The 15,919-nt window shown below is 43.8% G+C and overlaps 1 long non-coding RNA gene across 3 annotated transcripts in view; it reads right to left on the bottom strand.

Annotated features, from left to right (window-relative positions):
• Window positions 1–1,285: 1,285 nt before the first annotated feature.
• LOC310842166 overlaps window positions 1,286–15,919 on the bottom strand; it is a 48,314-nt gene continuing 33,680 nt past the window's right edge. For all 3 annotated transcript variants that reach the window (XR_014562953.1, XR_014562954.1, XR_014562955.1), the window contains exons 3-4: window positions 4,515–4,565; window positions 1,286–1,985 (exon numbers count right to left, since the gene is read on the bottom strand). This is a non-coding gene — a long non-coding RNA (uncharacterized lncRNA). The remainder of the gene's footprint in view (window positions 1,986–4,514; window positions 4,566–15,919) is intronic.

Here is a 15,919-nt window from a genome sequence, read left to right as displayed (position 1 = left end):
AACCTTGTATTAAACTAGCTAAATCAGGTCAATTCAAGGCCCACACAAAACACTTGGATATCCGTTATCAAAATGTATGCCAAAGTGTAAAACAAGGTTTAATTGAACTAAAGTATTGTCCAAGCCAAGAAAATCTCGCAGACGGTTTTACGAAAGCTTTGGGTCCGCAATCTCATAAATGTTTCTGTTCAGGTTTAAATTTGAATTAAGGTTGGTACAGCTCAGTGTTACGAGCGAGAGGGGGTGTTGCTATCAAAGGGTTAAAAGGTAGCAGAAACGCTCTAATCACTGAGCAGCTGGAGGTCATTAGGCTTCCAGGAACATGAGTTTGTATAAATAGTCTCCTGTGTGTTTGTTCTTCCCTCCCTTTTCTCCCCTTTTCGGGCGTTTGCTGAGATGTGTGGTTCTTCGCCAGGGTTGTTTTTGTTTTTGTAAATAAACCTTATCTTTGAGTTACAAACCGCATGCTCCAAGACTCCTCTTTGAAAAGATACTGCCTCTCCTGCCCTTCTTCAACTGCTGTGCGAAATACTCTGCTGTAGTGGGACTTGTGACGATGGAAGCGCACTGGGCATTTACATTAAACTAATTAAAGTTTAATGGGACACTTTCTAGCCCAGTAGAACTATGGGAGGGTTTACTGCAAGAGACAGTTTCTCTGTTATTTGAGCACAGGACATGACATGAATTGTCATAACTGTTACTCAGTATAATCTGCACGGCCTGAATCTTGGCTTTGTCAGACACAAAGGTGCAATTTGCACAACCATTTCCCCCATGTGGTGGTTGCATGATAAAGTTGCAGAATCAGACATTTGGAAAGAGCCTTGGAGACCCTATAGTTCAACCCCCTGCCCAATGCAGGAGCATAGCTGTCAACTTTCCCCTTTTCTTGCGAGGAATCCTATTCGGAATAAGGGAATTTCCATTTTTTAAAAAGGGAAACGTTGACAGCTATGTGCAGGAGACAATGACAGCAGCCCAGGCATGTGCTCACCCAGCTTCTGCTTCCAGTGAAGGAGAGTCCATCACTTCTCAAGGCAGACTGCTCTTCAGTCTGTTAGTTCTTATGCACAAAGGCATTGAACACAACTGGGTTTAAAAAAATGTAATTAGTATGGGTGCTCCTGTATCAGGATAAATGGTAATAATATACTGTAATAATAATAATTTATTATTTATACCCCACCCATCTGGCTGAGTTTCCCCAGCAACTCTGGGCGGCTCCCAATCAAGTGGTAAAACAGTACAGCGTTAAATATTAAAAACTTCCCTGAAAAATTCTTCCGTTGGAGCAAAAGTCAGCTTGTGGAGAAGAAGATCCATTGTGGCGAAAGAGAGAAAGGGTTTAATGCCTCTTCCTGTGTGCTACGCTACACACTACAGTGGTACCTCGGGTTACATACGCTTCAGGTTACATACGCTTCAGGTTATAGACTCCGCTAACCCAGAAATATTACCTCAGGTTAAGAACTTTGCTTCAGGATGAGAACAGAAATCGTGCTCCAGCGGCGCAGTGGCAGCGGGAGGCCCCATTAGCTAAAGTGGTGCTTCAGGGTAAGAACAGTTTCAGGTTAAGAACAGACCTCCGGAATAAATTAAGTACTTAACCTGAGGTACCACTGTATTTCTGTATTTGATTTTTTTAAAAAAATCTATTCAGTACCACAAGTTCTGCTTATGGTCACTGGTTTTTTTTTAAAAAAAGAGGGAGCAGCAATGGGTACGAGCCATGATAACCAAATGGAACCGCCAAGTTCAAAGTTCTGTGTACTTCTGAAGAACAGATGCTGGTGACAAAGAACAAGGGAAGGAAAGTTGCCTTCAGGTCCTGCTTTCAGAGGCGTCAGGCTTGATCTTGTTTAAAACAGAATGCTGGATTATATGGCATTTGATCCAGTCCAGGGGAGGTCTTCTTATTTCTTGCAAATCCCACTTTCTCCCAAGGAATATCCTGACTCACCATTTGCCTCCAAGTGACGTCTCTGGAGAAAATAAAAAAAGGTATGCACTTGGTATTCAGGATACAGAGCGCTGCAAAACTCAACTCTATGGCACATTCTGGAAAAGTGAATGCAAATCAGACATTTGCCTTTCATTTGACGAACACCCAGCCTCCCCCGGATAGTTCTGAGTGGAGTGATTGATTGAATGATTACTTTATAATGATACTTTATAAGCTGTGCCTGTTAATATAGCAGTTTGTTTATAACAGGCACTTATATATAATGTTGTAAATACATAATGCATCAAGAATGATTGAGCTCTGTCTGGGATGCAGCGAGAAACAATACGGTGCCGTGGCACTTCAGGCTATTTTCATTTAGGGTATACTGGAATGCAGTAAGGAACAACAGGATGCTGTGGCAGAGAGGTGTGTTCAGTTGGCTAGGCATGTAGCGAGAAGCGTTAGAGTGCTGTGGTAGACATCTCTGTCTGCTTGGCCTAGCATGGACTCTGGAATGTAGTCAGGAACAGCACTGTCCTGCTATGAGTCTTTCCAGGACGCAGTAAGAAACAATGGAAAGCTGTAGCATGCAGGTATATTCTCTTCGATAAGTATGCAAACTGCCAGGCATGCAGTAATAAACAACACAGTGCTATAGTATGCTGGTCTGCTCATTTGAACGAGTGCAAATTCTTGAATATGCAAATTCTTGAATACATGAGGATACGTTTCTTAAAGGTAAAGGGAGCCCTGACCATTAGGTCCAGTCGTGCCCGACTCTGGGGTTGCGGTACTCATCTTGCTTTATCGGCCAAGGGAGCCAGCATACAGCTTCCGGGTCATGTGGCCAGCATGACTAAGCCGCTTCTGGCAAACCAGAGCAGTGCATGGAAATGCCGTTTACCTTCCCGCCAGAGCGGTACCTATTTATCTACTTGCACTTTGAGGTGCCTTTGAATTGCTAGGTTGGCAGGAGCAGGGACCGAGCAATGGGAGCTCATCCTGTCGCGGGGATTCGAACAGCTTACCTTCTGATTGGCAAGTTCTAGGCTCTGTGGTTTAACCCACAGCACCACCCGTGTCCCATATACGTTTCTTAGTCTACTTAAATAACTTGGTTGGATTGCTACTGCAGTGAACAGTGTCTTGGTGATCTAACTCGGTATTAATCTAGCTCCCCAACCGGCAGGATTCCTTTTTTAAAAATTACTTTTTATTTATGATTTACCTCCACCTTTTTAAATGTTTCATTAATAACAACCCACATTAATACAATACCAAACCATGCCAAATCTTAATACAACCAAAAGAGCCAATTAAACAATTCCAAACTAAACATTTTTGGACTCTCCAGGACTTCTGTCCCTCTCAGTCCTATCTGGGGATGCCAAGGATTGAACGTGGAACCATCTGCACACAAAGAAAATGTTCTTCCAATCTGCTTTGGGCATCCTCCATGTGGCACGGTGCAAGGAGAATGCCACTGTAGACAGCAGTGCAGTGGTAAATTGCAAAGTGCAGGAGCCCATCATGACAGCCATCATAGCTACGCCCCCAAGGAGAGTCCAAAAATATAGGCAGCTTAGTCTATTATGTACTCACACACAGAGAGAGATAGGGCATCAATACATAGCATAATGCCCAATATATTAAGATCAGCAGAAAATTATGGAACAGTGAGCTGGGAAAGGGTGGTGTAGTGGTTAGCCTGCTGTGACCGATCAGCATTTTGAGAGTCAAATCACTGCAAATAGGTTGCCTGGCTTCTCTTCAGATCATTTAAGACTGCCATCTTTTTGCAGTAAAACCACTAGGATGAAGTAAGAACTCCATCAAAGAAAGGGAAATAAGTATGCAACCTGCTTTTTGGATTTTCCACTGTGCTAAGCTATCAGAAGCAAGAGAAAACTTGGAAGGCTCATTAGTACTGCATTCATCTACCAGAGCAAGGAAGATCCATCAATAACCCTGGCATTCTGGCACATGAGGCCATCACCCCCGCTCTGAAAATAGTCTTGGAGCAGCACTCCCTTGCATTCCACTTCCACTAAATCGCTGGTAGTAGACAGACATTCATTTGGCTAAGCTGCTGTTTTAATTGGGGTGGCTGAGCAAGGGGTCACAAGGAGTAACTGCTACCTGTTCCATTTCATGTGGAGTTCAAGATGAAGTGCATTTCAAACAAAACTGTACATGTCACCATAAATCCCAGATAGTTAGGTGTGTACACACACACAAATTGTGCTTCTTGCAATGTTGTTGCCAGATGTTATCTTTGCTGATAATGGAGCCAGTTAAGACTAGAAAGAGCTATTTTGCTTGCTATATTAGCACTTCCACTTTAGAATAATCCCTCTAGCATGATTCCGTAGTATTTACAATTTTTGTAAGTACCGATTATATTTTCAAAGTCAAAGTGGAATAAAATTAGTGCATTGTAGACAGTCATTGTGCTTTCTTTAGTAGTCAGCCTTACACGTATTTGAATAATGCTTTATGAATGTAATTTGAAAGGTAAGAGCTTGATTCCTTTCTCCCCCCTTTTTAAAATAAAAAATACACTTACATGGGCAGTGTGAGCTCTTGCTGAGGATCTTCGGTGCATGGCTATTGTGTCCTTGGAGAGTTAATAAAGAAAAACTTGGTTACATAAGTTCACAGTGGCATGTGGGTGGCATTCAGGTAAATCAGTATTTATTCGCATTCTTCCAGTAGCCAAGGGGGGAAAGCCCCTATTTTGATCATGCCACTTACACAGCCAGTTTCAACTTGAGAAAATGAACAGTATAAATATCTCATTCACAAATGTCAAAAAAATAAGGGAGAGGCTTTATTTTTGGCCATCACCAGCAACTGATTTTTATGAAGGGGCATTTCAAAGGACTTCGTTCTCCATCTGCGATATATGAATAGCTGTCCAAAGAAATGATTTAGGAGCATGGGAAACGGTGCTATACCAGAACACGCTCCCCCAACTCCAAGAATTCTGGGAGCTACAGTTTGTTAATGTTGTCGACAGGGCTTTTTTTCAGCCGGAACTCACCGGAACTGAGTTCCAGCACCTCTCAGGTGGGCGCCATTGCTATTCTAAGCGAGCAAGGGAGGTGTTCGTGGTCAGTTCTGGCACCTCTTTCTCTAGAAAAATGGCACTGGTTGTCAAAGACCCCTACTCCCCTTACAGAACTACAATTTCCCAAGTTGTTTAATAATCATCCTTCTCCACAGGGAATTCTGGGAACTGCAGCTCCTTGAGGGAAACAGGGAGTCTCCTAACAACTCTTGGTATCCTTAACAAACTACAGCTCCCAGAATCCTTTGGGTGAAGCCAAGTCTGTTTAAAGTGTAACATAGTGCTTTAAATGTATGGTGTGAATGTGGTCTCTGACCAGCAGCTGAGGTCTTTGAACCTGTCTACCTGTTACCTGATGTTTTAAACAGATGAATGAACCTGGGGCCTTCTGCATGCACTATAAGTGAGCCATGGTTTCTCCACATTTGGTAGCAAATGACTTTCCAAATAGGTGCCTTATAAAGTACCCATGACCAACGTCAACAGATTACTCTTTGGCAGCTGAAATACATCTCTGACACTCTTCCCCTCCTCCCCAACCACCACCTCCAATATTATGATGCTGTGGAGCAGGGGGTGGAATTAACAAGCAATGTCATCACTCCTTGTAGATAAACACATGCGTAGAGTGTCAGGCATAAGTAGGAGATTACAGAACGCATCTTCCTAAGTGCCACTTATAAATACAACACGTGTAGCTTGCGGAAAAATGTCATCTAAAGAGAAAAGCAAGACTTTGCAACCACGGTGGATTATATCATTAGCCAAACTGGAAAGTAATCGCTGCTTGTGGCTGCCAGAATATGTCACTATCCTGGAGTCTGCTGCTTCCTGAGCAGAAAAACAAATCACCAAGTTTAAATTAATACACCAAAGAGCAAGTGGTAAGCTCTATAAAAGGGATATGTAAATTAGAAATAGCAAGTGTGGGGGAGAATATGGGAGCAGAACATGGCTTAGGAATGCCAAAGCAAACTCGCAAGATGTGGCAGACAAAAACCTATTTGCAAATGCTTATTTGCATTTATTTATTTTCTGTTTAAACCTGTATCATAAAGACAGGAGGGATCTGCTGGTGCTGTGGGCCTCTCACAGACCTCTAGTCGATCAGTGTGAGAACAAGATGCTAGATGGCATCTAAAACTAGCTAAGTTATTTTGGCAATACGATGATAAAGAAACAGTTATGTGCTGTCCTTTCATGACACCATACAACAATTGCCTGAGACCAGTGGCGTAGCGTGGGGGGTGCAGGGGGGGGCCGGCCGCACCGGGCGCAACATCTGGGGGTTAGGGTTAGGGGGCACAAATCCATGGGTTAGGGGGCGCAAATTACTTGCCTTGCCCCGGGTGCTGACAACCCACGCTACGCCACTGCCTGAGACAGCCACCTCAGTCTGCCTAAAGATACAGTCATACCTCTTGTTATGTTCAGTTCAGGTTACGTCTTTTCAGGTTGCATCCTGCGGCGACCCAGAAGTACCGGAAAGGGTTATTTCCGGGTTTCGCCGCTCGCGCATGCGCAGACGAGCAAAACGATGTAACGCGCATGCGCAGAAGCGGCGATCCTGTCTGCAACCAGAGGCCAGTCCAGATAAGCTATTTCATACCAACGTTTACCAGCTGAAAGCAAAAACAAACCAACAATGGCAATGTATGGACTCCATTATTTTTCTGGCTCGTTTCAGAAATCTATATTGCCATTGTGCAAATCTATTCTGTTGACACTCTTTTATAAAGTCCCAATGAATCGTACCAACAAAATGAACTTGCTCTTCTTCAAAAGTGAAGCATGCACTGGGTCTCACTTTGTTTTAAATGCATTATATATACTCAAAGTAGAACCATACTTGTGCAGAAAGGAGAGAGAGAGAGAGAGCGAGAGAGAGAGAGAGAGAGAGAGACTTGACGGCTTTATGTTTGATTCACAATCGAAACCACAGTAGACGTCACAGGAGGTTTAAGACCAAGCACACACACATATACTTAGTGAACTTGATTACAGATCAGCAGGGAATAAACAAAAACACCCCCTTTTTGTTATATTAAAATCATACTTTTGTTCCCATGTTAGATGCTCATAACACCGCTCTCTCAGAAATGGAACAAGCAGCACGAAGTTGTTGCAGCTGCAAACAAATATCTCATTTACCATTTTCATTTAAATATATTCTGGAAGGAAATGGTAAAGAGGGTAGCACACTCATTCTTCAAATGAGAAGACGTTTTAGGGGGAGAAAAAACAACAACCCAGAGTCCTTAGGAAGTCTGTCGTAATATGCATAATCCCGAATAATACACAACAATTGGGGAGGGGGAGAGATGAAGAAGATTTGCAGCCACCTCACCAAACACTCAGGATGCAGGAGAAAATCAGCATCTGCCTAGAGGGTGATGATGAGCCTGGAAAGCAAGTCCTATTATGAATGGTTGAAAGAGATGGAGAAAAGAAGATTAAGGAGAAACACAACAGTAGGCTTCAAACATCCGAAGGGCTGCTACATAGAACATAGACTTGGGTTGTGTGCACACCAGCCCATTAAAAGCACACTTCTCCAAAGAACCCTGGGAACTGTAGTTAACTCTGCAACAGAGATACAATTCCCAGGACCTTTAACAAACCACAATTCCCAGGATTCTTTGGGGGAAGTCACATGATTTAAATGCATGGTGCACACACAACTTTGTGTGTTCTTCCAGGGCTGGAAATAATGGGTAAGAGTAGCAAGGAAGCAGATTTTGGCTAAAAGCATTAGCAAAAACTTCTGGTGGACAGCAGAGCAGGTTGCAAAGCACTCCTGCACTGGAGGGTTTTAAAGAAAAATATTGCATAGGAACCTGGAATGTAAGAACCATGAACCTGGGTAAGTTGGATGTGGTCAAAAATGAGATGGCAAGAATAAATATTGACATCCTGGGCATCAGTGAGCTAAAATGGACGGGAATGGGCGAATTCAGTTCGGATGACCATCATATCTACTACTGTGGGCAAGAAACCCGCAAAAGAAATGGAGTGGCCCTCATAGTCAACAAAAGAGTTGCGAAAGCAGTACTGGGATGCAATCTCAAAAATGATAGAATGATCTCGATACGAATCCAAGGCAGACCTTTTAACATCACAGTAATCCAAGTTTATGCACCAACTACTGGTGCAGAAGAAACTGAAATTGACCAATTCTATGAAGACTTACAACACCTTCTAGAAGTGACACCAAAGAAGGATGTTCTTCTCATTATAGGAGATTGGAATGCTAAAGTAGGGAACCAAGAGATAAAAGGAACAACTGGCAAGATTGGCCTTGGAGAGCAAAATGAAGCAGGGCAAAGGCTAATAGAGTTCTGTCAAGAGAACAAGCTGGTCATCACAAACACACTTTTCCAACAACACAAGAGACGACTCTACACGTGGACATCACCAGATGGGCAGCATCGAAATCAGATTGATTATATTCTCTGCAGCCAAAGATGGAGAAGCTCGATACAGTCAGCAAAAACAAGACCTGGAGCTGACTGTGGCTCAGATCATCAGCTTCTTATAGCAAAATTCAAGCTTAAACTGAAGAAAGTAGGAAAAACCACTGGGCCGGTAAGATACAATCTGAATCAAATCCCTTATGAATACACAGTGGAAGTGAGGAACAGGTTTAAGGATTTAGATTTGCTGGACAGAGTGCCTGAAGAACTATGGATGGAGGCTTGCAACATTATACAGGAGGCAGCAACGAAAACCATCCCAATGAAAAGGAAATGCAAGAAAGCAAAGTGGCTGTCCAACGAGGCCTTACAAATAGCGGGGGAGAGAAGGCAAGCAAAATGCGAGGGAGATGGAGAAAGATACAGGAAATTGAATGCAGATTTCAAAAAAATAGCAAGGAGAGATAAGAGGGCCTTCTTAAATGAGCAATGCAAAGAAATAGAGGAAAACAACAGAATGGGAAGATCCAGAGATCTGTTCAAGAAAACTGGAGATATTAAAGGAACATTTCGTTCAAAGATTACCATAATAAAGGACAAAAGTGGTAAGGACCTAACAGAAGCAGAAGACATCAAGAAGAGGTGGCAAGAATACACAGAGGAATTATACCAGAAAGATATGGATGTCTCGTATACCCCAGGTAGTGGGGTTGCTGACCTTGAGCCAGACATCCTGGAGAGTGAAGTCAAATGGGCCTTAGAAAGCACTGCAAATAACAAGGCCAGTGGAAGTGATGGTATTCCAGCTGAACTATTTAAAATTTTAAAAGATGATGCTGTTAAGGTGCTACACTCAATATGCCAGCAAGTTTGGAAAACTCAGCAGTGGCCAGAGGATTGGAGAAGATCAGTCTACATCCCAATCCCAAAGAAGGGCAGTGCCAAAGAATGTTCCAACTACCGCACAATTTCACTCATTTCACACGCTAGCAAGGTTATGCTTAAAATTCTACAAGGAAGGCTCAAGCAGTATGTGGACCGAGAACTCCCAGAAGTGCAAGCTGGATTTAGAAGAGGCAGAGGAACTAGAGACCAAATTGCAAACATGCGCTGGATTATGGAGAAAGCTAGAGAGTTCTAGAAAGACATCTACTTCTGCTTCATTGACTATGCAAAAGCTTTTGACTGTGTCGACCACAGCAAACTATGGCAAGCTCTTAAAGAAATGGGAGTGCCTGATCACCTCATCTGTCTCCTGAGAAATCTCTATGTGGGACAAGAAGCTACAGTTAGAACTGGATATGGAACAACTGATTGGTTCAAAATTGGGAAAGGAGTACGACAAGGCTGTATATTGTCTCCCTGCTTATTTAACTTATATGCAGAATTCATCATGCGAAAGGCTGGGCTGGATGAATCCGAAGTCGGAATTAAGATTGCCGGAAGAAATATCAACAACCTCAGATATGCAGATGACACAACATTGATGGCAGAAAGTGAGGAGGAATTAAAGAACCTTTTATTGAGGGTGAAAGAGGAGAGTGCAAAATATGGTCTGAAGCTCAACATCAAAAAAACGAAGATCATGGCCACTGGTCCCATCACCTCCTGGCAAATAGAAGGAGAAGAAATGGAGGCAGTGAGAGATTTTACTTTCTTGGGCTCTATGATTACTGCAGTTGGTGACAGCAGCCACGAAATTAAGAGACGCCTGCTTCTTGGGAGGAAAGCAATGACAAACCTAGACAGCATCTTAAAAAGTAGAGACATCACCTTGCCAACAAAGGTCCGTATAGTAAAAGCTATGGTTTTCCCAGTAGTGATGTATGGAAGTGAGAGCTGGACCATAAAGAAGGCTGATCGCCGAAGAATTGATGCTTTTGAATTATGGTGCTGGAGGAGACTCTTGAGAGTCCCATGGACTGCAAGAAGAACAAACCGATCCATTCTTAAGGAAATCAGCCCTGAGTGCTCACTGGAAGGACAGATCGTGAAGCTGAGGCTCCAATACTTTGGCCACCTCATGAGAAGAGAAGACTCCCTGGAAAAGACCCTGATGTTGGGAAAGATGGAGGGCACAAAGAGAAGGGGGCGACAGAGGATGAGATGGTTGGATAGTGTCTTCGAAGCTACAAACATGAGTCTGACCAAACTGCGGGAGGCAGTGGAAGACAGAAGTGCCTGGCGTGCTCTGGTCCATGGGGTCACGAAGAGTCGGACACGACTAAACGACTAAACAACAACAACAACAAAGGATGGTCACCTGCCAGGAATGCTTGAGTTACATCTTGCATTTATGTCATGCACTGAACAAGGGAGGTAAACTAGATGTAAAATTCTTGTAAAATTCTACAAGAGGAGAATTGGAAAGAGGAACCAAAGGACAGAGGAGGGGGGGGTTCTGAAGCACCAAGTAGACATTATAATGTATGTGTATGAAGAGATAATTCATAGTTATTAGACATGGGCATTATCAGGTGATGAGTTTACATTTAATATGTTGCCCCCCAATGCCAGTTATCCCACTACTGCAATCTGTGGTGACTGATATCTGATAGCCATTTCACACAACCAAGCCAATACAGTGGTACCTTGGGTTAAGAACTTAATTCGTTCTGGAGGTCCGTTCTTAACCTGAAATTGTTCTTAACCTGAGGCAACACTTTAGCTAATGGGGCCTCCTGCTGCTGCCGCGCCACCGGAGCACAATTTCTGTTCTCATCCTGAAGCAAAGTTCTTAACCTGAGGTACTATTTCTGGGTTAGTGGAGCCTGTAACCTAAAGTGTCTGTAACCTGAAGCCTCTGTAACCCTAGATACCACTGTATACAATAGTTTACAGTGATCACATGAGATACACACTTTATCAGCAGAAGTGATTTGGAAAACATCTCTAAACTTAGGGATGTTGATGATGAAGAAGAATTTCATTTATTAATTGCTTCCCACTAGGCACCCTGAGGGGACGCAGGTGGCGCTGTGGGTTAAAGCCTCAGCGCCTAGGACTTGCCGATCGAAAGGTCGGCGGTTCGAATCCCTGCGGCGGGGTGCGCTCCCGCTGCTCGGTCCCAGCGCCTGCCAACCTAGCAGTTCGAAAGCACCTCCGGGTGCAAGTAGATAAATAGGGACCGCTTACCAGCGGGAAGGTAAACGGCGTTTCCGTGTGCGGCTCTGGCTCGCCAGAGCAGCGATGTCACGCTGGCCACGTGACCCGGAAGTGTCTCCGGACAGCGCTGGCCCCTGGCCTCTTAAGTGAGATGGGCGCACAACCCCAGAGTCTGTCAAGACTGGCCCGTACGGGCAGGGGTACCTTTACCTTTTTTTTAGGCACCCTGAAGTGATTTACAAGATAATAAAAACATATATAAGATAGTTACATAATACAGATGGAGACCACACTTATATTGGGTTGGTGGGGTTTTTTAATACATTGGTCCCTTCAATCACAAGGGAGCATCAGGATAATCAGAGGTTGCAGTTTTGGACTGTGCAAATCTTTAACTAAACCTTGCCCCGATTGTGCAGCACACAGTTGTGCCCACTCTCCAACTTTGCACCCTGTGACCGTTCAAGCAAAAACACCAGTAGTATGGGCCTAAGGTTGCAAACATGAATACGTAGTGGGGCCATATGGTCACTGAGGTTTGTTCCAATAGCTATTGATCACCTGAAGGTAGTCTCTCTCTTTCATGATGTTTGCCCAGAGGGGCGAGAATACCAGGACTCTGCAACAGACAATTGTGTATCTCTGTGAGGGTTTCTGGTCTTCTAGACAAGGGGCTACCCTGAATGTATTTTGTTGCTGGAAATGAGGGGATATCAGGATCAGTCCTGATGGATCAGAGGAAAAGCTAATCTAGTCCAGCATTCTGTTCTTACAGCGGCCAATGAGAGAGAGAGAAACTTAAAAACATGGTGGATGGGTGAATAGAAAGGAAGAGGGAGTTAGAGTGTAGCCAAGTGGTTGGAGTATTGGCAGAGTGTTGGACTTTGAGAATGGAGAGCAGGATTAAAATTCCTGTACATAGCATGATGTTCCATGGGTGACATTAGGCAGCCTAATTCTGGTCACATTCCACATCATACATTTAAAACACATTAAAAGCAGTCAGTGTAGACAACACAAAGATGAACGGACCAATGGGCTCCCATGGTATGAGGCACCTTCCCGCGATGATTATTATTATTATTATTATTATTATTATTATTATTACTATTATTTTCTTTTAGGATATGCTCATTAGGGAATATGGTAAAAGATAGTGACTGATCACCTCATGTGCCCCTGAAGTTGGGTCTAGAAGGTGGGGTTAGGAGAACCCCCAGAACAGCATATGGGGGAGAGGAGAGGGGAGATTGTTCTGTCTGGTAAGCCAAAATGCATGTCCAGATGGAATGATTGCCTTGGTGTGACACTGAATTCTTCCCTTGGTCTTTCTGTATTCCTAGATACGTTCTCCTGTGAGCTACCCATGCCAACATGAAACAACCTACACACACACACCCCAGTGCAGACTCATATAATAGTTGAGTATGTATAACTCATGGACGTGGGTGGCGCTGTGGGTTAAACCACAGAGCCCAGGACTTGCCGATCAGAAGGTCGGCGGTTTGAATCCCTGTGACCGGGTGAGCTCCCGTTGCTCGCTCCCTGCTCCTGCCAACCTAGCAGTTCGAAAGCATGTCAAAGTGCAAGTAGATAAATAGGTACCGTTCCGTTGGGAAGGTAAACGGCGTTTCCGTGCACTGCTGTGGTTCGCTAGAAGCAGCTTAGTCATGCTGGCCACATGACCTGGAAGCTGTATGCCAGCTCCCTCGGCCAATAAAGCGAGATGAGCGCCGCAACCCCAGAGTCGGCCACAACTGGACCTAATGGTCAGGGGTCCCTTTACCTTTATGTATAACTCATATAACAGTGCAGACCAGCTTCCTACATATAAACTCAAACTAGATTTCTGTTATATACGCATTCATATACTGTACGTATATATTATAATTTGCAGCTATATGAGGGTTATTTAGAAACAACAACAACCTGTATTCTTTCTACCCTAGCTAACAGGTTTGTAATTCTGCAAACAAATCCCAACCTGAAAGCAACTGTGCAGGAAGGCGATTGCTGCAAACACGCCACGTAATGAGAAATTCCCATTTCCTGCATTACGGCGTTAGGCGAGTTGTGTGATATTGCCATTACACTTTGTCGATATTAGTAGAGGGGCCATATTTTTTAAAAAAGCTACGCAGGAGTGGAGCACACAAATGGCTGTTTGGTCTCTCCCCTCCCCCGCCACCCAACAAATCGGGAAGTGGCATTCCGGAGCTACGATGCGGCTGCGATATCTTACAAGTCAATTTGTTCGTCTCATTTTCAGATGATGCAGCTATTTATCTCACATGACTAGGCCTATAGCGAGGTCCCTAAAGAGGAGGCACGCCACCTCACCGACGGCAGCGACAAAAAGGTCAGGTTGTTGGACAGGTCCCTGAAAAAACCATCTCCGTTGTCTTGCAACTTTTCCCTCCCCCTGATCTGCCGGACATGTCCAAACTGAAAAGGTCTAGTTTACCTAAGGGACCAGCACCTCCCCCCCCAGCCCCATTTTTATATTGCTGTGGGGTTAATAGCTATGTCGTGTGGGGTCAGGGAAGACATCTGTGTCTCAGATAATATGCTTACGGTGATTACCACACATAATTGACTGACCTTCCCTCATTCTTCGCTGGCTGCAGGCCATGCCTGATAGGAGAAGATGCTCTGGAGGAGTTTATTTTCCATCACACACAATTGTGCTGCTGAGCAAATATTTTAGCAAGCTTTGAATGCATCACCTCTCAGGCTCTGGGCTTGACAGTTAAAATATGAAGGCTGCGGCCAACTTAATAATATTAGATTTTAAATCAGCTTGCAGAAGGGATGGAAAACATGAGCAAATCCTACTTAAAGTTCATTTTTAGATACACCTAAATAAGTGCTGAACTCTGGCAGTGGGGTTTATTTTTTGGAGTGGGTGGGTAGGGGAGAGAATCTATCTGCCTTGGGTTTCTTTCCTAGCTTCAACCTGCCTTGCCTCAAAGCGTCCGAGGAGAGCCATATCAAAAGACAGCAGGGGGAAAACTGCAAATAAACCAAATCTGGGAGATGCTGAACCGCAGGTGGTACAAATATGGCAAATGCTGTGTTTGTGCAGCTGCACATTTAAAGTATACCTAAGAGCATCAGGGGAAAGGGGAATGGCTGCAGAGGAGCGGATTTTAATTTCAGAAGATGTGTGCAAAAAAAAAAAAAGGTGTGGGGAGAAGACTTTCTGCCAAGTTCACCTGACACCTAAGCAACAGTTTGATTCAAAACAGTTCAAAGCATTTCACAGCATCTTCAATCTATTGTTTACCTAAAACCCAAGATATGATCATGTGCAAGGGTGCATTCATACTTGGGGATTATTTCATTAGTTTTAGAATGCCAGTATTTCTATCCCAAGGTTTCTAACATTTCTTTCATACTGTTCCTCTTAACCTGTTGCATAATGGAGCTGTGGATGTTAAAAAAATTGAAATATGTTGTGCTACATTTAATTCAGTCCCATGGATGTGGTGTGGCACAATAGCAGATGCCATTGGACATGTCATCACCCTTTATGAACATGGGTGCTGCTTCTGTTCCCCCATGGCAAGAACAAAGTACATGCCAGAAGATCACTCCAAATTTCATCCTGCAGTTTTCCATCTTACATGTGTGCTTTTTTCTAGATGCAATTAACATGGGAACGGGCATCAGACTTCCACTAGATTCCACTAGATTTCCAGAAGTAGCTTTTACATCATATGAAAGATCACATTAAAAAAAGGAAAATTATCAGGTAAGGAAATGTTAGGGAAATGGAATAAAGTGCCATCTGAATGCAGCCCAAGACAAGAAACACAACCAATTAAAAAGACACAGCTGGAACACAACACAGCTCCACTTCAGTTTTATCATTGGGCCCCAGCACAGTAGTGTTGGTCTCTAAAGAGGGATCTCTTTGTCCTTTTCCAAAAAAGCTGAAGAAAGATAACCAGATGATGCTCCCTTCAAAAAATCTTCTGCAGACAATGTGCCACTACTAAGAAGACCCTGAACTTGATAGCCAGCCACTGGCAGAGGACCTGTAATGTGGATTCACTTGATAATTAGCCAGAGCAGAGGGAAGAATATAGAAGGAAACCTTGACTGTTATTTAAAAACACATTTTGAAAAGGCGCTAAATTATGCATGGGGATAAAAGAGTCAATGAGAACCATGGTCTGCTCTGTGCTTCTGAGAAGAAGGTGGAGGAGGAGGAGTTTGGATTTGATATCCCGCTTTATCACTACCCGAAGGAGTCTCAAAGCGGCTAACAATCTCCTTTTCCCTTCCTTCCCCACAACAAACACTCTGTGAGGTGAGTGGGGCTGAGAGACTTCAGAGAAGTGTGACTAGCTCAAGGTCACCCAGCAGCTGCATGTGGAG

The sequence above is a fragment of the Podarcis gaigeae genome (assembly GCF_964106915.1).
Source record: "Podarcis gaigeae genome assembly, chromosome: 3".
NCBI lineage: Eukaryota > Metazoa > Chordata > Lepidosauria > Squamata > Lacertidae > Podarcis > Podarcis gaigeae.
The sequence above is the reverse complement of the archived record's forward strand: the minus strand, read 5'-3'. Positions and strand labels throughout refer to the sequence as shown.